Source organism: Sorghum bicolor, chromosome 5, assembly GCF_000003195.3.
Source record: "Sorghum bicolor cultivar BTx623 chromosome 5, Sorghum_bicolor_NCBIv3, whole genome shotgun sequence".
Classification (NCBI taxonomy): domain Eukaryota; kingdom Viridiplantae; phylum Streptophyta; class Magnoliopsida; order Poales; family Poaceae; genus Sorghum; species Sorghum bicolor.
In genome coordinates, this window is record NC_012874.2 from 29,330,031 (window position 1) to 29,354,871 (window position 24,841).

Sequence of the window (24,841 nt, forward strand, 5' to 3'; positions counted from 1 at the left end):
GTAATTGCAAGACTAAACACCACGTCTAATCTATTAATTACTACTCTAGCCTTACAAAGACTAGAGCACTTGATGCAAGCGGGAATCCAATAAATAACTTGAATGTAAATAAAAGTAATTAAAGAACTCAGGAATTATGAATTGAAGAACTTGGAGAACGATGAAGAACGAACCAGTTGTTGCAAAAGTACAATGTTGAGGAAGATCCGACAGATCCGACTCCTCCTCCGCTCTCCTCTTCTCTCTCCCTATTTTCTAGATTACAACTAGAACTAACTAGAACTAGAACTAGATGAACTAGAACTAGAACTAGATGAACTACAGGGATCCTCTCTACTTGGCTGAATAATTGAAACCCTAGCTTTGATTCTGTAGAAGAGATATCTCCTCCAGGAGCCAGGGGGACTGCTTATATAGCCCCTCCAAATGAATGTGGGCCATCGGATCAAACCAACCTTAATCGCACGGTTTTCCTTAATCCCTTAGGTTAGTGGAGCATGATCCGCGAGGCGGGGCCTCATTGGCCGAGATACCTAGGCGGGCGCCCAAGCGGGGAGGGCGGGCGCCCAGTCCCTAGGCCCCCTCGGCCTCCCATTCGTTCCCGTGGCTTCTAGAGTCTTCTAGATGATAGAAAATTGCCGCACACATTAATATCTCTATGTAAACCCGACGTGTGGGCCTTTCCTCCATATTTCCAGATAACCCCCTACAAAAATAGACAAACACCAAAACTCGTGGAATTCTGTCAGATGAAACCCTAATTTTGGATGTTGGTTGCATATAGGTCCTTTTCCATGATTAGTTGACGGTTAAATGTGAGCATTAAGGACCGTCAACAATCACGTCACCGCTCCTGTTGACACTGAAGGATTTCAAACAGAGCTGCTTGTACTCCTCCATAGCTTTTGCCATAGCTTGCTTCTGTTCATCCTAGAGATCACTGTCCGTCACAATAATGATGTTCTCTGTGTCGAACTCAGTATTAGACATATTGATCTTGTTGATAGCTTTGTCCCACCAGGCGTGCCAAAAGATGTGTTGATGCAAAAGTGGATCTGCAAACACAAAGGGCTAATCCCCGATTCAATGTTAAGGCATGCCAGCTAATTTGACCTTAGAATCGACAAAGGTGATAACTCGAACACTTTGGTTCCGACAATAACGATGCACCCAGATGTCACAGCCAAGAGGTATTCATGCAGAACTTGAGAACTCGTTGAGTAAAACTCAAAGATACGACTAGTATCCTAATTTATACTCTGTCCTAAAGAGTTATTTATACTCTGCCCTAAAGAGTTACAACCAGATACGACTAGTATCGCCATCAGACCCATATTTATACTCTGTCCTAAAGAGTTACAACCAGATACGACTAGTATCCTAATTCCAAACTAAACAGAATACGTATACAAAACAAACTCTAACAATTATAGAAAAAATAGTAAGTTATCTATCCTGGGTGATCGGCACATCATCCCCTATCGGCATCGGCAATTGTCAACATCAACCATCGGCACCGGTCAACCACCGTCTCCAGACTTAATCATATCCTGTAGCTCCATCATCAGCATTATAAGCCATCGGCAACTCCCTTGTCGACCATCTACCATTTTTCATCTGTCGATCCAAGCTTCATTAACTTTCCTGGTACGTGTCTAAAAACGGTGTCAACAAAATGATAGGTAATAATACCTAACTTGAGCTAAATAAAAGAAAGGGGGATGTCAAGATATACTTCTAGATGGTTAACGCTTTTACGCAAAAAGGGTTCACCTATCCCACTATACAACCTTCATGATCATTGAAGAGTCTTTTATTATTGGATTATGATTGGTAAGTCTAGCTGAGTACCTTCTCGTACTCAGGGTTCCATTCCCATGTTGTTTTTGTAGATGGGCAGATGTACTATGTGTATTGCATTCACTGCTTGTACCCAGCAATGGGTGATGACTAGATCAAGGGCAATGGTCACTCTACCTCTTCTTTTGCTATTGTGGGAATGACCGAACTATGGCTCTGTATCAGACTATGTGTGTGCGTTACTTTAAAACTATGATGCTTCCGCTACTCTTGAACTTGGTTTGTAATAATGATATTTGAACTCTGATGTAATCTCTGAATGTTGTGAACTGGATGTATTTGTGGATGGTGATCGCTGGACTCATTACGGTCTTGGCTGTATGTACGTATGTGGTTTGAAATCCTTTGAGATTTCACGTACTACCGGGATTATATGGGCTTAAGCTTGGCCAGTTGACTGTGCAAATGGTCGCTATCGGGGTTAATTTCTTATAACTTGGGCGGTTCTATTACAGTATCATTATTTATAATTCTAGCAGTTGGAAGGTAGGTGAAGGTATGAAGAATGAAAGCCATAACTTATACTTGTGATAAGAGTTCAGCTAGATCTACTCAAACAGGAATCAACGAAACCATAAATAAGGATAATTAATAACAACCAAGATATTCGATAGGGCAGTCCCACAACACATGTTCCTACCTGGGCGTGACTCTAGAAAGAACTAGAAACTAAAGACTGACTCCTAAGGTTATTCTAATCATAGGTCATTGACCTACCCTAATTAGTGCAATTACATCTAGCAATCATGGTTAGACTTAACATGTATTCATACTAAGGAGCAGTCATAAGAGGGGGATTAGAAATAGATTAAGACATTCCATTCCGATCAACAACTAGAAATTGTTGCTGATACCCCGTAGGCTGAGGAGCAAAAGGAGAAATCCGCCCAAGGAGGGGCTCGCGTTTAATTAGCTAGTTGGTGAGGCAATAGCTTACCAAGGCGATGATCAGTAGTTGGTCCGAGTGGATGATTAGCCACACTGGGACTGAGACATGGCCCAGACTCCTACGGGAGGCAGTAGTGGGGAATTTTTTGCAATGGGCGAAAGCTTGACGGAGCAATGCCGCGTGGAGGTGGAACGCCTACGGGTCGTCAACTTCTTTTCTTAGAGAAGAAACAATGACGGTGTCTAAGGAATAAGCATCAGCTAACTCTGTGCCAGCAGCACCCAGGCTCTACTAGGCCTATATTCAAGGAGTGGACTACAGAGGACTCAGTGAAGCTATAATAGTCACCTAGGCAATCTACCACACGGCCCAGAACATAGGGTGCATTCGCAGTTACATGATGTCTAAGTACCATGCCTTCACAACGTCTACCACTCACCCCTTGGCTTTCAAGGTAAGCGCTATATGAGCATGAGTATAAACCTAAAGCTAATATAACTATGGTAGACGTATAATCAAAGTAGCCAATGAATATTACAATTATGAATAAGTGATTATCCCAAGTCATATCAAGTATTCAACTCAAACATGAACTAGAACAAAAACTAGACATATTACTAGAATAAGAAGAAGAACATGACGAACTAGATAAGAACATGATGAACTAGACGATAAATTAGACAACTAGAAGATGAATTATACAAGTAGAAGATGAATTAGAAAACTAGAAGATCACAGTGAAGAACTAGAAGACAAACAGATAAACAATGTTGAATACAAGAGAGAAGTACAAGGCTTGTACCTAGCCTCCACGGGACTAGTTCTGGAATCCAAGCATTGCTTGACTCCTCTACTTCCTATTCTATGCTCTAGCTATGCCCTAGTTGGTGAAGCTCTTGGGTGCCCTAAGTTGACGACTGGTGAATTGATTGATTTGTTGGTGATTGCCTCCAGGGGGGTCTGTCCCTTCTTTTATAGTCTGGTGGGGTACACTGCAGCCCTCGGATCAAAACCAACTCAAACAAGTGCTAGAATGCATTGAAGAGTTGAATTGGAGGCCATCCCGCGAAGGAGGGGGCACAGCTAGGTGGGCCTAGGTCAATCAGCCTACATGTGGGGCTGACTGGCCCCACCTAGCGGCCTCTTCGCTCTCGCTTCGCTCATGTGCCTTCACGTGTCTTCTAGATCCTTCTCGTTGACTTTTGCATGATTCTGACTTGATCTCCTTCAATCTCCTTGATCCCTACTCCTCCTCGGATTCTTCTACTTTAGTCCCTGAATATCCAGAATTACACTAGAGCTGCAGAATTTATTAGATTGGTCCCTGTAGCTCTCTTGTGGTGATGGTTCCGAAGTATTCTAGAGGATTCCAATCGTGTCGAATGGGGACTCCATCGTCGGGACTCCAATTAGGGCAAATGATATGTCTATTTCGATCATCTCAACAAACTCTTCACTATGGTGTGCTCTGTTTCATCATTTGAAGTACTTTTATGTGGAAAGATATGCATAACCTGCAAAACAAGTAGGAGCAACACAACTTGTGGACTTGTTAGGATAAACCCCAACAACTATGCATTAACAACTCTTTTCTTGTTGTATGGTGCATGAATTGATGGTATAATGTTGACGTTAAGGAGCATCAACATAGAGTACGTGACTTAGTAGTATATTATTCTCATCAATGTTATGATGTAACTTTGAGAGGAAAGCGTGCACCTCTTGTTGGCGTAGCTTTGCACGATTGCAGGTAACAGGTCCTTTATACACTTGTGTAGGTGTAACTCGAGCTAACAGTAGCATTGTTCACATCAATATTAGGATGTAACTCACAGAGGAAAGTGTACACATCTTATTGGAGTAGCTTTGCATGATTGCGGGTAACCGGCCCTTTATACACTAGTGTAAGTGTAACTTGAGCTAATGGTGCTGCATCAAGTTGGACAAATTTTGAAACATGTCTTGATATGAAAATGGCATGTTGTGGATCCTTAGTGGGAAAGGATTTGACACTTTGGCAAAATAACCTGGGTGGGACTCTAGATTGACTTCTTCTGGCCTAATCGAACTAGAGTCAAAATATTGAGGGACCTTCAAGATCTGAGGCAAATTAGAAATTGAAAGCCAAGCAAGTTTCTCAACAAGTTGAACCATCATGAATGTGGGGGTAGTGGGAGTGTGTTCAAGTTCTGTATTTTCCATGAGCGGGCTTTGAAGCTCGCTATCATTGCTAGCCATGTAGATCTAAGAACCAAAAACAAAAGTTGAACCCGCTAGGAAGATCATGTTGTCGAAGTCTGTCGAGCTCTTGAATGTGAGCTTGTCAAAAGCTACCTATGGGCCCTGCACATTAACTTCTAGAATGCTCCTCTATCGCCTCTCTAGACTACATATACGTTGTCCCTTAAGTCAGATTGGCCAAAAGGTGCACGTTGCATCCCCTGGGCTATATAAGTAGAGCCTGGCCCCCCTTGAGGCACAAGTCATTTTGAGGTCAAGTCAACTAGAGCGAGAAACCCTAATTCCCTAGAGTACTTCTAGTTCTAGGCTTTAGTTAGTTAGATTAGGTCTAGAGGGAGGCAAGCAAATCTTTCCGTGGGTTCTAATGTTGTTAAGAGCGTGGTTTGGTATAATTCTTTGTGCCCCTATCTCATTGTTTTTTCCATCATTTTTGTATGCTTGCTACAATGTTTATGACAACATTATATTCATCTTGTTTATATACTTGGTTGCAATGTTCATCGTCTACTTTAATTGTATGTCTAGTATGGTTAGTTTGTTATTATGTTTATGCATAAGTTTGTATAGCATTCACTCTATAATTTAGGATCATTGGGTGGATGGTAAAATACCATGTAAGCATGGTGCATATATGCTATTTATCTATGATTACACTCTATATTCTAGGTCATGTACATGGGTCTGACATTCCTATTGAGACATCTGTAGTCCACTCCCCTAGTATAGGTTGAAGAAGTAGGGCTTAGTTATGAAGGAAGGGATGATGTTTCTATACTCAACTTTCCCTAAATAATGCCCCTTATGTGTGGGTATAGTGATTGTCTTAGGAATGATTACTAGATGTAATTGTTGTAATTGATGTATGCTTTGAGTTGTAGTTAAAGAATGACTTAGGAACTATTCCTCTAATATTCTAGTTTGACCATGCCATTGTCATACATAAGAGTGCTCTGAATAATTTATTTATCATAATGCTTGAACAATGCATATATATATGTTATGAGTAGAGTGTATAATATTGGTTTATTTATCCATCATTGTCCTAAGTTATCAATACATTTCAAGAGTCATATCTTCCTAGTGGTAAAAATATAAATCAACAACCTGGTATTAATCTTAGGTAAAATGCTACAATGGTTTTAATTATCTGTCCGCTTGTAGGATCCTAATATATATATTCTTTCTACTAACATGAAATTCACTTTGCTAGTGGATTGGGCTTAAATGGGTTAAATGGTTTGGATCTTACTCAAATTGACTATAGGTGGGGACAGCTGGTTTCACATGCATCGTGGACTGAATTGGCTTAGGGTTAAGGAAGTAGTGGATTGCACTGGAGTAGTTCCCAACCCATGGATGCTATCGGTTTGGCTCAGGTCTCATTCCCCTTCTTTGATGAGCACAGCCATCACCAGCTCGCCGCTGCTAGCACGTAGGGGAAGTGGGAGACAACCGGCAATCCGCATCAAGTCACCGTCATCCTCGTTCCTGTCCCCGGCAGTGCGGCTCTCAATCTCCAACCAAGCGCTCTCCATCATCCTTGTTGTCATCCGCTAGTAGGCCCTCCCTCTTCCCTCCCTCTCCGGTATGCACAGCAGATCGCACGCGTTGGCTCAACATTGCGTTCTGTCGCTCGTCCGCGCTGCGCATGGCCATTCCGTGGTGGTGGGTCGATCACCGCTAGGCGGGGCAGGTTGACCGCTCCTTTGCCTAGGCACGGCGTTGGTGCCCTTCCTCTCCTCATCTAACCCTCAGCTGGCCGGTCATACCTTGCCTGCGTCGTCTCGTCTGTCTTTTTTTCGTCTGCCGATCGGGTCTTCCTCTGGTCGACGGCACCGAACAAGAATCAGTACTGAATTAGCGTGGTCTTTGCCTCACGTGCTATGCGGCTACTAAATTAGCACTGAACAAGATTGACAGCCAAAGAGTTGAAGAAACAAGATTGGGCGCCTTTGTCCATGGGCACTTTGTCTTTATTGATGAATCAATATGTTTTCTGATGATTTATAGACTGTAGTTCATATGCTATAGCATCCCACTCCTGGCAATGAATTTATATTTCAGTCCACTAAATTTAGTATGACACTGCTACCAAGCTTCTTAAGGATAATTTAGTATGACACACGCACTGAACATGCTGCATGTATGTGTGTGTGCTGCATTTAATTAGCAATTTTGCATATATGCAGAGAAGACGGTTGAAGATAAAGGAGAAGTTGAAGATCTAGTGTGCACCATAGATGGAAGCGTCTTCAATTTAATGTGAGTGGCTCAGCATTCCAGTTCAACGGACTATTTATATTTCTATAATAATAAAAGGAGTAGGGTAAAAAAATTCTAAATCCTGAGTTTGTTGCATTTCTATGTAGGTGCATAATCCCATAACTTAAAAAGATCGGGAAGCATCCAGAAACCAGAGCACCACTCAAGCATGGTGTTGGTGTCTGGATTCGGTGTCCAGGCACTAACAAGTAATGAGTCTGCATGCCCTCCTAAACCTGAATGGTGATGCAAGAGAACACAGAGAATTTATACTGGTTCGAGAATTTATACTGGTTCGGGCCTTGAATGCCCTACGTCTGGTGAGAGAGTCGGAGTCTATATTGCCTTGCACCCGAGAGTGCTTATAGTAGGGGGGTAGAAGCTGGTTGCAAGAGAGGGCAGAGTCCCAGGTCTCGGTTTTGGGAAGTGAGTGGAGGGAGGCTCAGTATCCTGAGTCCCTATCTCTATGTATGTGGAGTGAAGTGCACTGCTTGAGTGTGATGAAGAGTGTTGTTGTGTTCTGTCTGATGGTTGCTCTGCCTCCCCTTTAATAGCCGCAAGGGGTGGCAAAGTTTTTACATGTATAAGTCTGTAAATTATCTCTAGTGTGTAGTGTAGTGACATTGCAGACCCTGTAGAGATCGGCTGCCTCATCCTTGGTGTGTGGTTGCCGTCGTGGTTACTCTTGTGGAGCGTCGTCGAACCCTGTTTGAGTCGTGGAGGTCGGGTTGGAGGGACTGTAGCGTGTCCTGCAATAGTAAAATGGTAACAGCCAGAGCATGGTTACAGTGATAGGGATTAATCTTCCCCATACCACTTTTACTGTCAGGCAACGCGCCACAGTGAAAGAGGTAAGGTGTCACAGTGTAAGGAGTTGTTGGAATAGTGGCCGACATGCCCTGCTGCAGGGTGGGGGGCATGGCGCGCGTCATATCATGGGTACGACCACTGTGTAATGGAAGCTTGGCTTCGAGGCCGAGGCTCGAGCGAGCGGTTGATTGGGCTCGAGGCTGAAGCTCGGTCGGGGCGGAGATTGCGCCCGAGACCTAGGGCTCGGGCAGGACGGAGTCCACGCTCGAGGCCTGAGGGGTCGGGCGAGGCGAAGTCTATGTCCGAGGCCAGAGGGGTCGGGCGAAATTGCATCTACGCCCGAGGCTAGGGGGGTCAGGCGTTCTTCTCATTCTTTTTTGCTGCTTTTTATCCCCTTAATTTGGGTATCCTGTTTTTATGGTACCCAACAGTAGCCCCCGAGCCTGTCGAGGGGCTGGGGTGCTCCTCTAGACGCTCTTATTAACGGTTAATTGTTGGATTGAGGTTCTTATTTCCTCCGGGGTTTGCGCGCGAGCGCACCCGCCGGGTGTAGCCCCCGAGTCTTTTGGAGGAATGGTGCTATTCCTTCAAAGGCTTTTACTCCTTGGTGTTATTTTAGGGAGTATCTGGGGGATAGGGTACATGTTCTTTACATGCAGTGCCTGTTCCCCTATGCGGGTGAAGCCTGTAACGTCCCGCCTCCACGAGGCCAGACCCGCTTACATCTGACAGCTTTTATAGGATATAGTGAGTCCCCACAGACCAACACTAGTCTTTTCTGCACACTTTGTCTTCACTCGTGCGCACCCAGAAAGTACTTCCCAGTCGGTCACCCATCCCTAAATTTCTCTAGGCCAAGCACGCTTAACTTTAGAGTACTTTAGATATGTGCTTTCGGAAAAGAAGTTGCAACTTGTTGGTATGAGTCTCCTATTAATCCTATTAAGCCCTGGGCCGGGTGTTACATCCTCACCCCCTTAAGAGATCGACGTCCTCGTCGATCAACCCCATGCCAGGAACGTCCCCTCTTGGCCACGTCCGTGCATCCAGTGCCAGCGCATGTGCCATGCTGTATGACCACTCTGGGTCCACACCAGCCATGCACACCATGCCTGCGCAACTGCGACACACGCGCCCGTGAAACCGCGAGAGTCGGCTTTGATACCATTCTGTAACGTCCCGCCTCCATGAGGCCAGGCCCGCTTACATCTGGCAGCTTTTCTAGGATATAGTTAGTCCCCACAGACCAACACTAGTCTTTTTCTGCACACTTTGTCCTCACTCGTGCACATCCGGAAAGTACTTCCCGGTCGGTCACCCATCCCTAAATTTCTATAGGCCAAGCACGCTTAACTTTTGAGTACTTTAGATATGTGCTTCTGGAAAAGAAGTTGCAACTTGTTGGTATGAGTCTCCTATTAATCCTATTAAGCCCTAGGCCGGGTGTTACAAAGCCCCCAATCCCTTCCCTACGAGGGTCGATTAGGGTGTTTCCTGACTTGATTTTGCGCCCCTCATTCATCCTTTCGCTTAGAGGAAGGATGGGTAGCGTCGTACTACCCTCGGTGGGCAAGCATCGACGTTCCCGTGGAGCTACCAGTACGTAAATCCGAGTGGATGTCCGACACCCATTTGATAGGGGTCGGCTTGTGGCCCTATGGGCACATCTCAAAATACCCGAGGGCAGTCGCGCTGGATGTCGGAACCGTTCAATAGGTTTCGAGGGCTCGATGCCTCCCTCGATGGGATCCCACTCACACGACACCCGCATGGGTCTCGGATATGACTGTTAGGAGGCGTCGAGCCTCTGTGGGGCTTGGGCTAAGGCCTCTATTGTGCTCATCCTTAGTCATCCCTTGCTCGGTTATCCTGAGGTGACTGTTCAAACCCACTTTGTAGGTCAGTCTCGCAACCTCTAGAACGTAAGTGGGCATGGCCTAGGGATTTTTACCTTAGAAGGTATCGGCTCGGCGCAACATGGGGTTTGGGTGCTACTTGCCCTGGAAGGAACCGCCCTGAGTCAATTAGTGGGACGCTCCTTTTGAGGCAGTTCACGTTGGGAGCCAAAACGACCGCGCCGTTGCACCCGAGCTGGACAGGACGTTTTGCTTGTGAAATTAATGCATGCGTGCATGCAGCCGGCATGGGAATCGGAAAGGGTGGATGCATTGGTTACCTCGCTCCGTTAATGAGGCGGTCGGCGGATCCTTTTCCTCCCCTGATCTACTCCGTGGAGGACGGGTTGCAGCACGCCTCTTCTATAAAAGCCGCCACAGGGATCTTCAGTTCTTTCCCCAACTGCCTTTGCCTCCAAACACTCTCGCCTCTAAGCCCCCTACTGTCGCCTTCTTTACAGCACCGTGCTATTGCAAACGCTCACCTCTGCCTCCAGCCATGGCCGACGACGACATGTGGCACCCGTGCAACGTCACTGAGGCGGCGTTGGAGGCCCGTGTGAAGGGCAGACTTCTCTGTCTGGTCACAGATGAGAGCATGCCGGAGTGGCTTGTGCCCCCAGTGAATGATAGGGAGCCGAACCAGCCTTCGTGCTATGTGGTGTGCTTCTTGTCTTTCTTAGACCAGGGGATCGGAATTCCAGCCTACCGGTTCATGTGGGCCCTGATGCACTACTATGAGGTGGAGTTGGCGGCCGTCTTCGCCACGGTGTGCGAGGGGTACCTGGGGATCCCTCCCCATTGGAACCTCTGGCTTCACCTCTTCAAGGCGAAGATGTCCTCCTGCAACGAGGGCGGGGAGAAGAGGCCCTTGAGGGCCAGCAGATGCACGCTCCAGCTTCGTCAATGGCAGTCCAGTTTGTACATTTGGAGCACCATGCCGTTGTCGAACCGGGGGAGGCAGAAAGGGTGGTTCTACCTCCGAAACGACCACGGCCTTCTCCTAGAGTACACGAGGAAGATGGTGATAGAGTCCCCCATGAAATGGGGGTGGGGCGCCCCTGTGGTGGAGCAGAAGAAGCTAGACCCCCTGCTTGAGGCCCTCGTGTCGCTGCGGCGAGAGGACGTAACTGTGGCCATGGTGGCGGTCACTTTCCATAAGCCAAGCCTCCTCCCATTGGCACAGCGGGTAGTGACCATGTGGGAGATGATGAAAGCCCTAGTTTGGTTTTGGATAATTGATGAAACCCTAATACTAACCTCTATACTAAGTGTGTGTAGACTTAATGAGGTTGGTACATGCCAAGTGATGGAGCAAGTGATGATCATGGTGATGCTGGTGATGAACATAAGGTGATCAAGTGCTCAACTTGGAAAAGAAGAAAGAGAAAAACAAAACCCTATGGAGATCAAGGCAAAGGTATTGCTTAGGGTTTTGGTTTTGGTGATCAAGACACCATAGAGGGTGTGATCACATTTAGGTTACATAGCCGAACTATAAAGAGGGTAATTCTTTGGCTAAGCGGTTATCAAGTGCCACTAGGTGTCATTGTTCATGTGCATGCATTTAGAACCTAGTGAGCTAACTTAACTCCTTCGAAGAAATTGTTTGTGAAAATGCTAATACACGTGCACTTGTTGGTTTACACTTTGTGGTGTTGGCACGCTTTGAGAAGGAGGTGGAGTTTTAAGTGTAGAGAGAGGATGGGTTTAGGGTTTTTTGAGAAAATGAAGTGCATATTTTCTATTGCGTCGGTGGGAAATTGGAGAAGTCACGGGAGTATTTCTCACCGAGGAACACTCACCGGACGCTGGCCCAGAAAGCACCGGACGCTGTGCCTGTGCGTCCGGTGAGCAGACAGCCTGGCTCGGTTAGGGTTAGGCACCGGATCATAGGCACCGGACGCAGTTTGGAGTGTCCGGTGGTGTGAGTCCGGTGCCTTGAGTGTTTTGCAGAGCTCTTCGAGTTTAAGTCCAGTGAGCACCGGACGCAGCTTGGAACGTCCGATGACCTGCACGTTTTGCAGACCTCCGGTGCCAACTTAGGAGCGTCCGGTGCCCTGTAGGTTACCGTTAGACTCTGACACTAGTTTTTCAGAAGGCGACACGTGGCTGACTTTGGAGCACCGAACACAGGTGTTGAGCATCCGGTGCCCCTTTAAGAGCGTCCGGTGACCCCGAGTTTTGACCAGTGAAAGAGCCAACGGCTCTATTTATTTGAGGGGTCTATAAATACGTGTTGGCCGGCTTGGGGTTCACTCTCTTGGCATTCTAACATACTTGACAACCTTGTGAGCCTAAGCAAACACCTCCCACTCATCTCCTTCATAGATTATTCATCTTTGTGAGATTGGGAGTGATTCCAAGTGCATTTGCTTGAGTGATTGCATTTAGTGGCACTTGGGGATCGTTCTAGCTGCGGTTTTCTTGTTACTCCTGGTGGTTGCCGCCACCTAGACGGCTTGGAGCAGCGGAGGAGCTTTGGCACGAGTTGGTGATTGTTCGTGGCCATCTCCCGGTGATTGTGAGGAGTCTTGTACCTTCCCCGTCGGAGAGCCGAAAGGTAACTCTAGTGGGTTGCTTGTGTCATTGAGTTACCTCACTTGTGGGTAGATTCTTGTGGTGTCCTAGTGAGGACGAGGTTCGTGCTATACCTCTTAGCCACCGAACCACCAAGTGTTGGTCGACACAACGGGGACGTAGCGTGCCGGCAAGCACGTGAACCTCAGGAGAAAATCGTGTGTCTCCATTGTGATTGTGCTTTGGATTTCTCCCGGTGATTGGACTTCATATTATTGATTGGTTCATCCCCTCTATGCCATGCTATAAAGATCAAACCTTCTCTCATACTTTCTTGGAAACTAGAGTAGCTTACTTAATTGTATAGAATCTTTAGGTAGCTCTCTAGTGTAAGTAGAGACCTAGCTCTTGTGTGCCTAGTGACCATATCAACTAGAATTGTTGGATAGGTGGCTTGCAAACACCCTTTTAGAGCTAGAGCAAAAAGCGTTGCTTTGTTAATTACTAACCTCTTGCTCTAGTAAATTTGTATATTTTCTTAAATAGGCTATTCACCCCCTCTAGCCATATTAGGACCTTTCAGATGACCCCCAACACTCCCTCCACCAGGACGCAGATGCTGGAGGAGCCAGTGCCCACCTCGGAGATTAGTCTTCGGGTCTCGAGGACGATATCCTCAGAGTTGAAGCACTATCAGGTCATCTCGATGCGTACCGATATGGGTTACATCTCTCTGGTAAGACATCTCCACCACTATTTCACCTTCGTCGTCTTCTTCTCTATCTTTGTTTTGATTTGGGACATGATCTGCTCACAGGGGATGGTGTCATCAAGTATGTCCTGCCCCCGGTTCCAGAGGACAAAGAGCTCCGGGTCAAAAACTTGGCCAAGAACGAGGAGTAGAAGCACTCCAAGGATGAGAAGAAAGTGAAGAAGGCGAAGAAGGCAGAGGCCTCTACCAAACACCGCCGCAAGGCCGAGAAGGCAGGGCTCCCCGAGCCTGAATCCTCCGAGACTTCGGTCTCGGAGATAGAGGGCGGGAGGACTCGCATTGGCTGAACGAGCTCCTTGAGGAGGAGGAGGATGATGAAGAGGTCCCCCCGGCCGGTGGGGGGACAAAGGCCCCAGGGGGGTCGCATATTCTTGGCGGCATAGAGGGCACCCCCTACATCATTGTTGACGAGGGCGGGGATGAGGCCCCTCAAAGGGGGTCAGTTCCCCCGGATCCCCAAGAAGGGGAGAAGACGCCGGGTGGAGAGCCCGAGGCACCCATGGGGCCAAAGGGCCTGACCGAGCCTCGTCCAGAGATGGAGGCACAGGCGGAGGGCTCAGCGGTGGTGCCGAAGGCCGGAAGAGCCGTCGGGGCCACTGTGACCCTAGGTGCGATGACGGGCACCCGCCCGACAACCCACGGAACCCAGGGAGCGCCGAGCTCTCAGAAGAGCGCTGCGCCCGGGGCAAGGTAAGTGCCTACCCAAGTCTCTTATCCTCTCCTTTTTTGTTTTTCTCTTTCTTCTTATTTTTTTGCATCTTTCTACCAGCCGGAAGCACAAAGTGGCATCAGTGGGGCTGGTGCCACTAAAGGCGGTTAAGAGGGGGGCGCAGTCGACCCCTGGGTCGGCATGGCCAAGGTCACCGCCCCCCTTGACCCGCGAGGTGGAAGAATGCCCCCGGGATGGGGTGGAACAGGGGTCACGGGAAAAGACGCCAGACCCCCAGGTGGAGGAGGTCGAGGCGCCGAGGTCCCAAGAGCCAGAGGGGACGGTTTTTGGCCCTTGGGGTCATCCCCCCTTCTAGGGATATCGCCCTGGGGGGCGCGCCATGGCCCGGCCAGGCTGAGGTGGGTCATGCTGAGGAGGCCCTTAACACGGCACCCCCGAAAGGCCCCACGGAAAAGGCCCGGTCCAGCTAGAGGCCCCTGGGAAGGAGGGAACGTCACGTCTTGGGGCAAAGCCCTAGTAATCTGGCCTGACCTCGAAGATCCGGAGGGGAGGGCCAGGATTGTCCTAGTTGACCCGTTAGAGGCTTACCTCTGGCAGGGTCTTTAGGAATGCTGGCGTACTAGCGTCAAGGCGATCAATCGGGCGTCCGAGCTCGTGAGCCAGGACATGTACAAACTTGCCCTTGTAAGAGAGCATTCCCTTCTATTGAGGTGTGTTTTATTCGTATCTTTCTGTTGATCTTTTGTGTTGTGTGTATCTTTCAGGCGCTCAAGGCTATGTCCTAGGAGAAGTCCAACTTCCTCCGACGGGAGCGGGACGCATGTGCAGCCTAGCAAGACGAGAGCGCTGCTCGAGAAGCGGCCGAGGGGGAACTCACAAAGGATTGCAAGGTGTCCACCGACCTCTCACGGAGATGTTCTGAGCTCGAGACCAAGGCTTGGGACACTCGGGCAAAGGTCGCCCCTCTGGAGAAGAGGGTCAATGACCTTGTCTAGGAGTCCCAAGAGTGGAACGCCGCCGTCGAGAGACCCTGCTCACCCAGAGGAACCTCGCCCTAAACTAGGCCCGAGACGAGCTTGCCGAGGCTCGAGGCCAGGTGTCTGTTTGGAGGGGTCGGGCGGAAGAAAACCAGAAGCGAGCGGAAGGTAAAGGTCGTAACCTTACCTTTGTTATTAGTGTATAGGTCTGTGTCTTACTTTTTGCCTTTTCACTTCAGAGTTGGAGGGGAAGGTGGCCAAGGTGGTTCTCTACAGCCGACGCCTTGCGGAAGACCCTTGACGCTGAGGTCACGGAACGCTCAGCATTGGAGGCCGTTGTCGCCTCAGCGTGCGAGGGACTTGGGGTTGAAGTGGGCCTATTGGGGTCTTCTCTGTGGGGCCGCATCAAGGCTCTGTACTCCTAGGTCGGGGAGAGGATGAAGGACGCTCTCCACGCTAGGGTAAAGAAGGCCTTGGCCACGGTGAGCTCTCACTACGTTGGCATCGACCTACCGGTGGTTAGTTAGGGCTACGTTATTCCTGACGACGAGGTGGAGGCCTGGGAGGAACTGCAGAAGCTCTCCGACGCTGCAGAGGCCCCGGGAGATGCCATAGCCACCTTCTTCAACGCCGAAGTAGAACTTCCCTCCCTCGGCGCAAAGAATCATGGGCAGTCAGGGCAATGAGGCCCTTGTATTAGTTAGTATACTTTGTAAGCATCAGAGGCTAGAGGGCTCTTTATTTTTTTGTAGACTTAATATCTATATGAAATATGAATGTTTTCCTTATAAAAGTTCTTTGCATTTTTCTTTTACCTTAGAGCCGACCTAGCCTCAGCAGCACGAGGTTGGGTGTGCCGCCAAGGGTCTGAGTTTTTGATTAGAGCACCGCGACCCCAGGTTCCTTTCCCCTTCTTAATGTTCTAAGATCTAAACAAATTTATCTCCTGATCCTAAGGGGTGAGTAGAAAGTGTCTTAGCCCATGGGCATGGATATGCTTTCAGGCTCATTCCCTCTTAAGACTTAGGTGATTAATCTATGGTTCTTGGTCTCTTAAGGAAGGAAAGAGGGGTTTTGGGTCGGGGAATTCTAACTTATGTAAAAAATTTAGGGTCATCACAGGGGGTTCCCCCGTGTAGCCCTCAAGGGAGGTTCAGACTCTGCAGGGCAGAGCCGAGGCTTACTCTCTAAAAGGAAAGATACATGTAATTTATATCTTTTATTATTTCTCCGAGGTGAAGTACAAATGATTCCTCTATAAAATTTAAGGGTAGAAGCGACGTAGTTGCTCTATGTTCCACGCATTGTTGTAGACCTCCCCTTCCTCGTTGGCGAGTTTGTACGTGCCAGGTCGGAGGACTTTGGCAATGATGAAGGGTCCTTGCTAGGGAGGTGTGAGCTTGTGGCGGCCCTTGATGCTTTGCCTGAGCCTTAGCACCAAGTCACCAACTCTGAAGGCTTGGCCTCAGACTCTTCGAGCGTGGTAGCGTCGGACTACCTGCTGGTATTTGGTAGAATGTCGAAGGGCTACATCTCTGGCCTCGTCTAGCTAGTCCAGCGCGTCTTCTTGGAATATCTTATAGCTATTTTCGTCGTAAGCTTGCACCCTTGGAGACCTGTACTCTAGGTCCGTGGGGAGGACGGCCTCAGACCTTAGACCATGAAGAATAGAGTGAAGCCCGTGGCTTGTCTTTGGGAAGTCCTTAGACTCCAAATGATAGTCAGTAGCTCTTTGAGCCACCTCTTTCTGAACTTGTACAGCTGGTTGAAGATCCTGGGCTTCAGACCATGGAGGATCATGCCATTGGCATGCTCTACCTACCCATTGGTCTTTGGATGAGCCACTGCTGCCCAGTCCACACGTATGTGGTGTTTGTCGCAGAAATCTAGGAACTTTCGACCTGTGAACTGTGTGCCGTTATCCGTGATAATGGAGTTGGGTACTCCAAATCGGTGGATAATATCTGTGAAGAACAACACTACTTGTTCGGCCTTGATTCTTGTGATAGGTTGGGCCTCAATCCACTTCGAGAACTTGTTGATTGTGACAAGCAAGTGGGTGAAGCCCCCAGGCACCTTCTATAGAGGCCCAACGAGGTAGAGGCCCCATACAGCAAAGAGCCAAGTAATGGGGATTGTTTGTAGAGCCTAAGCTGGGAGATGGATCTGCTGAGCATAGAATTGGCATCCCTCACTGTTCTGAACAATTTGAGTGGCATCTACCACAGCGGTGGGCCGGTAAAAACCATGTCAAAAGGCATTTTTTACTAGCATCCGAGGTGCCACGTGATGGCCGCAAGCACCAAGTGTATCACCAGAAGGAGTTTTATTCCTTCTTGGCGGGTGATGCAATGCATGAGGATGCCCGAGGGGCTGCGTTTGTACATCTCACCATTGAGAAGAATGAAAACCGTGGCACGACAAGCTATTCGACATGCCTCAGCCTGGCTCAAGGGCAGAGTGCCGTCGACAAGGCACTACAGCAGAGGGTAACGCCAGTCCGGCAGGTCGTCTGGTGCGGGTACCTCAGGCTCGATGTCTATGGCCTCTAGCTCGGGAGCCGAAGAGGCCTCGGAGTTTGAAGGTGGGTCAGCCAAGGGGTGATCTGAGCCTCCGTCTTCTTTGCAGTCGATGGAGGGCATGTAGAGGTCACTGATGAATACGTCCAAGGGGACTGTAACCCGCTCGGATGCCATCTTTGCAAGTGCATCGGCAGCCTCATTATGTTTCCTCAATACATGGTTGAGTTCGAGGCCATCAAATTTCTCTTCCAAGTGTTGGACCACCTTGCAGTATGTGTAACAGAACCGCCCAAATTATAAGAGATTAAGCCTAATAGTGACCATTTGCATAGTCAAACCATCGAGCTTAAGCCCATATAATCCCGGTAGTTCGTGAAATCTCGAAGGATTTCAAACCACAGATCGTACATACAGCCAAGATCGTAATAAGTTTAGCGGTAACCATCCACAGTTACATCCAGTTCGAAAATAACCATCAAGTACATCGGAGTGCTTAAAGTTATTACAAACCAAGTTCGCAGGTAGCGGAAGCTTCATAGTTGAAAATAACACACACAGACTTAATCTGATACAGTGCCATAGTTTTGGTCATTCCCACAAAAGCAAAAGGAGAGACAGAGCGACCATCGCCCTTAGTCTAGTCGTCACCCATAGCTGGGTACAGGCAGAGGATGCAATAACCATAGTACATTTGACCATCTGCAAAACAACATGGGAATAGAACCCTGAGTACGAGAATGTACTCAGCTAGACTTACCCATCATAAACTCAAAATTAAAGACTCTTCAAGGAACATGAAGGCTATATAGTGGGGTTAGCGGATGACCTTTGCATAAAAGCACTCTTCTATTAATATATCCTAAAGGAATCCTTCTTCTTTTAGTTAGCTCAATGTTGAAAGTATCATTACCTATTATCTAGGTTTGCACCTGCACTATGGCAATCAAAATGTAATAATATGATGGTACCTCATCATAGCATTCATGCAATTATTCATCATATGACTCAAGTGTTCCATAATCTTTACTATGAGGACGAATCTCATATCAAGTGCTCACTATCCAGGAGTGATGGCGATTCGAATCGATTTCTAACCAGCTGGCGAGTTATTCCCCACACAAACCACACTCACTGATCAAGTGAGCTACAGATCACCGTGTTGCACTATCCAGGACCAATTCACGGGTTCGACAGGCACCGCCCGTACCCGAGGACCGTTCCGGCAACCGAGGTATCCAAGGTATACCAAGGTTGCGCGCCGCGCCCTCGTCGTTCTCCTCAACCATCACCAATACAGGGCGTACATCGGTCCGATTCCCCGCCCGGATAGTGCTCAGGCTTCGCGGTCGGAACGACTTATCCTTCTAGATAAATGTGGGGCATGCGTTCAACATGACAAGGGGGCCGTCAACGATCGGTCCTTAATCGACATAGGCAGGGGAACTACAGTCAACCCACCACAAGACCCTGCCCGGTCTCAAATTTCCATACCACACTTGGTTATCCTTTTTCCAAAGCAATCACCGCTTAATCAAGCAGGTATCCACCTATATCTCGTAGGTGACAGGAAATCACCCGACTTCTACCGGCTAAGCAGGCTAAGCATAGATTCCGTGCCTATCTACATAGGACAAGGTGGATAAACGGATGGCGATATCAAGGAGTACATATGCATCAACGGTATCAACCAATTCCTATCACTTAAATGCAATATAGTAGAACAAGCATAATATATCATGTAAGTTAGCAAGAATAGGGAGACTCAGAATGCTCCGGGGCTTGCCTTTCTCAAACGTGCTGGTTCTATGATCCGGACACTCCTGTAGCTCTTCTTCGGGTTCCAGTGCTCCTAGAGGTTCCTGCTCTTGTGTCTCCTCTGGCTCCTCGGGTCCCACCTCGTTCTCCTGCGAGCCTGTATGATCCATGTGTGCTCATGAGTGGAGTGCGAGATGCCCGGGGTGAAATGCTCATGCGACAGAATACCAGATGACTATGACGTGATGTATGGATGATCTATGTGATTATTTACAAGGTAGTCCACATCATCCAAAAACATGCAATGGAATTAAACATCTATTGCATTCTCTTCTACAAATTGTCTTCAAGTGTAATCAGCAACTCACAAGATGCTTCAAAGATACACCAAACCCCTTTTATTCTATTTAACCCATATATAACAATTCATAATTTCTTTATTCATTTCTAGGCCCATCAAAATTAGCATGCATTTCTGTTTATCAATAAATTCCACAAAAATTACAGGAGACTACCAGTCAAACATAAAGTCCACCATAAATTTTTCATAATTTTTGGACACTTGTTTTGAGCTACAAAAATCACAAGATTAATTAATAAAGGCAAGTACAATTACTCTACTATGGTATAAGTGTCAAACAGCAGATTTCATATTTTTATAATTTGCCTAATAACATCAGAAACATCCACAAAAATTAGCAGATTAATTGCATGATCCAAATTTTTATTAAAAATCATAAATCACTGCCATGCAAGCATTTAAATCACTATAAATTCATTTATACAGCAAATAATGTGTAGCAACACTTTCCCAGTGATTAAACCTACATGCAGAGCCAACAAAACAAGTTTCATATTTTTCTAAGTCATATTTTAATTACTATGCATTTTCCAAATCCAGCAAAAACATGGATTCATTATATTTATACAGAAAAGTCATTCAAACAAGACATGCAATTACATCAAACTGCAGACCTGGGAATGGAGAGCACACCAAAATTTATTTCACCAGATTTGGAGCTGTAGAACACAAGATATGAATTTTACAAGTTTTAAATCAATTTCTGAAAAACATTTATTTAAGAAAACCGACGCAAAAAGCTAAACTCACGCAGATCCACACCCGCAGAGGCACTGACAGGTGGGATCTGGGGCCGTGACCCCACGGGTCAGCCGTGCAACGCACTGGCCGGGCTTCGGCCGGCCTGCTTTCGCCGACGGCGAGGTCTCCGGCCACGGGGTGAGCACCAGCGTGCTCCCTGCAGCGAGGCGCATCCAGAGGTACCCTCGGATTGGCCGGAGGATGACCGCAACACCTCCGACGAGCGTGCATGGCAGCACGGCGGTGCTGCTCGCCGTGGCCAGGCCGCTCCGATGCGGTAGAGCGCGCGCAAACGACCCTCCGAGCTTCCTCACCTCACTACCGACCTAGCGCACCAAAGAACGAGCGAAAAGAGGCCGAATACAGCAAGATCCGTCGCGGCGGAGCACTCCGGCGAGGTCGGAGCAACTCCGGCGAGCGATTCACGACGCACGGCTGCTTCTCACCTTGGTAGAGCGTACGCAGGGGCTTACCGCGGCGACGACGAGTGCGCTGGTGCTCTTGGCGTCGAGCTTGAAGCTCTGGTGCGGCCGGCGACGAGCGGCGGGGCTTGCTCTGGCAATGGCGCGCGGCAGAACTGCTGCTGCTGCTGCGCGAACGGAGGGAGGAGGGAGAGGCGCGGGCGACAGAATGGAATGAGGGTTCTGGGGGCGCGGGTCGGCGTCCCGACCAGGGGGTGGAGGTGGCCGGCCGCGGCGCTCCCAACGCCGGCGTACGGCCGCCACGTGGCCGTCGCTGGATGGGGCGAGGCGGGCGCCGCGCTCGGGAGAGAGAGGGGAGGGGGAGGCAGGCCGGGATGCTGGCTGGGCCGAAAGGGAGGCGGGGTTGGCCCAGCAGCGCCTGTCCCCTTTTCTTTTTTTTTGAATTTTTTTCTTAAATTCTTTCTAAATTCATTTGGACTATTTAGTCATTTTCACCCTTTTCCCCCAAAAGCCAAGTTGTTCCAAAACAAAAACCCTACAACTTTGTTTTAATAAGCAAGACCAAATTCCAAATAGAATTTGAATTATAGATTAAAACTAGTTCTAGGTTTTTAAATAAATTCATTTTGGGGATTTTTGTATAAATTCCATTTCTCAAATTCTATGGCTCCAAAAATTGCACAAAAATACTCTTAAATCTTTTTGCACACAATCCAACCTAGTTTGAATATTTCACAATTTTAGAAGCAAGCATCATATTTTTACACATTTAAATCACATAGAATAAAGCACATAAAATCACATTTTGGATGGATGACATGCTCATGTGATGCTATGCTTGATGAGAATGCTTATGAATGTTTTGCTAAGACTAAGTGCATGCTTAACACATAGGGTGTTACAGCCCTTCCCCCCTTAGGGAAATCTCGTCCCGAGATTTGAGTTACTAACCATTTCTTATGAAACTTTGGATAAACTGTTTTTAGGTAATCCTCGGTTTCCCAGGTGGCATCCCTATCGTCATGATGACTCCATACCACCTTGTATGTTTTGACAACTCTGTTTCGGGTTACTCGTTCCTTGGTATCTACGATACCCACTGGTTGCTCTTTATACTCTAAGTCTGCTTTTATTTTGATCCCTCGAGGTTCAATCCTCTGCTCAGGTACTTTCAAACATTTTCGTAGCTGGGACACATGGAAAACTGGAAAGATCGAACTCAACTCTTCAGGTAACTAAATCTTATAGGCCAGAGGGCCTTTTCTCTCTAGTATCTGATATGGTCCCACATATCTGGGTGCAAGTTTACTTCGAACTCGGAAACGTTGGACTTTCTTCATTGGCGTAACCTTGAGGTACACATAGTCACCTATGTTGAATTCAAGTGGCCTTCTTCTCTTATCAGCATAACTCTTTTGTCATGATTGTGCCGCTTGCATATGCTGCTGTATGATTTGCACCTTTTTTCTCAGCCTCGTTCATGAAGTCGATACCATAGTATCTTCTTTCACCAGGTTCAACCCAGTTTAACGGAGTTCTACATCTTCGACCATACAATGCTTCGAACGGAGCCATCTCGATACTCTATTGATAGCTGTTATTGTATGAGAATTCAGCCAGAGGTAACCATGATTCCCATGATCCCTTGGATGATAGTACACAGGCCCTCAGCATATCCTCTAACACTTGATTTAACCTTTCAGTTTGACCCGAGGTCTGGGGATGATACGCCATGCTTCTTATCAGACTGGTCCCCAAACTCTTATGCATTCGCTCCTAGAAGTGAGCAGTGAACTGTGGTCCTCTATCTGATATGATGGTCTTGGGAATAACATGCAACTTGACAATCTCAGCCATATATATATCAGCATACTCGGGAGGTCTGTATGTGTTCTTAACTGGAATGAAATGAGCCGACTTGGTCAATCGATCTATGATTACCCAAATCGAGTCATTCCCCTTCCTCGTCGTTGGTAAACCTGTGATAAAGTCCATACTGACCTCTTCCCATTTCCACTCTGGAACTGATAACAGTTGCAACAGACCTGCAGGTTTCATATGGATAGCCTTAACTCTGCAACACGTGTCACAACGGGCCACATATGCGGCTATTTCTTTCTTCATTTTGGTCCACCAAAAGTGAGGTCTTAGGTCTTGATACATTTTACTACTGCTAGGATGAATAGAAAGCTTAGAGAGATAGGCTTCATCCGTGATACGATTCTTCAATTCAAGATCTTTCGGGACTACTAACCGATGTTGAAACCACAGTACCCCTTTCTCATCAACTCGAAATTTAGTTTTTGGGTCATCCTTGATCTTCGCTTTGATGTGGAAAATACCCTTGTCTTTCTTCTGACCTTCAATGACTTGACTCTCAAGCGAACAACTGAGCTGTATGTGACACAAGACTTCAGGATGCATGAGATTGAAACCATCTTCAAACAACGGTTGAACCACTTGATAGTGCGGTTTGCGACTCAAAGCATCTGCTACTACATTAGCTTTGCCTGGATGAGAGTGAACCTCCAGGTCATAGTCTTTGATCAACTCTAACCATTGTCGTTGCCTCATATTCAGCTCGGACTGAGTGAAGATATACTTCAAACTCTTATGATCGGTATAGATATGACAGTTATTTCCCAGCAAATAGTGTCTCCAGATCTTCAAAGCGTGCACTACTGCTGCTAACTCGAGGTCGTGAGTTGGGTAGTTGACTTCGTGCTTTCTCAACTGTCGTGAAGCATAAGCTATCACTCTGCCATCTTGCATCAACACACACCCCAAGCCACTTTTCGACACGTCGCAAAACACATCAAAAGGCTTCTCGATATTGGGTTGCGCCAGAACGGGAGCGGTGGTTAGCAACTTTCACAAGGTGCGGAAGGCTAGCTCACACCCCTCCGTCCAGACAAACTTATGATCTTTTTGTAGCAAACTAGTCATTGGCTTAGCAATCTTGGAGAAGTCGGGTATGAAATGACGATAATACCTGGCCAGACCAAGAAAACTTCTAACTTCCGAAACAGAAGCTGGTGCCTTCCAGTCCATGACTTCCTGCACTTTCGACGGATCCACGGCGATCCCTTCTTCAGATAAAATGTGCCCTAGAAAAGGAACCTTCTTCAACCAAAACTCACACTTGCCGAACTTTGCATACAACTGATGCTCTCGTAATCGTGTTAGCACGATTCTCAGATGCTCGGCGTGATCTTGCTCATTTTCTGAATAAATCAGGATATCATCGATAAACACTACAACAAACTTACCCAACTCTGGCATAAAGACTGAATTCATCAGATACATCAAGTATGCAGGAGCATTCGTCAACCCAAAGGACATGACCAGATACTCATACAACCCATATCTGGTGGAAAAAGCAGTCTTCGGGATATCTTGCGGGCGAATCTTGATTTGGTGATACCTAGATCTCAAATCTATCTCGGAAAACACTTTTGCCTTGGACAACTGATCAAATAAGATATCGATCCTTGGCAAAGGATAATTTTTCTTGATTGTCACTGCATTGAGTGGACGATAGTCCACGCACATGCGCAATGACTGATCCTTCTTTTTCACAAACAACGCCGGACAACCCCATTCTGACGAACTTGGCCGGATGAACCCTTTATCCAGTAATTCCTTTAGTTGATTCTTCAACTCAGCGAGTTCGTTTGGCGGCATCCGGTATGTCCTTCTAGATATTGGTGATGTACCTGGTATCAACTCGATTGCAAACTCTACTTCCCTATCTGGAGGAAGTCCCGACAATTCCTTGGGAAAAACATCAGGGAACTCACATACCACGGGTATGTGTTCTAGTGGAACCACCTGTACTGCACATGAAAGACTAGCGAAGTCTAACCGTCGGGGTAGCTTGATTTGAAGCACACCTTCCCCCTGCGGGTCTTTGAGGGAAAGAGTTCTATTCCCGGCATCTATAACTGCACCCTATTCAGTCATCTTATTCATTCCAATGATGACATCCAAAACCAGCCCTGGCATGACCACAAGGTTTACATGAAACCTTCGGCCACTGATATCCAAGGTAACTCCTGTTACTGTTTTGTTAGTCAACACATCAGCCCCGGCTGAGCTGATGCGATAGCTATAACCCAACTGAGTAACTGGCTGGTCATGCTAT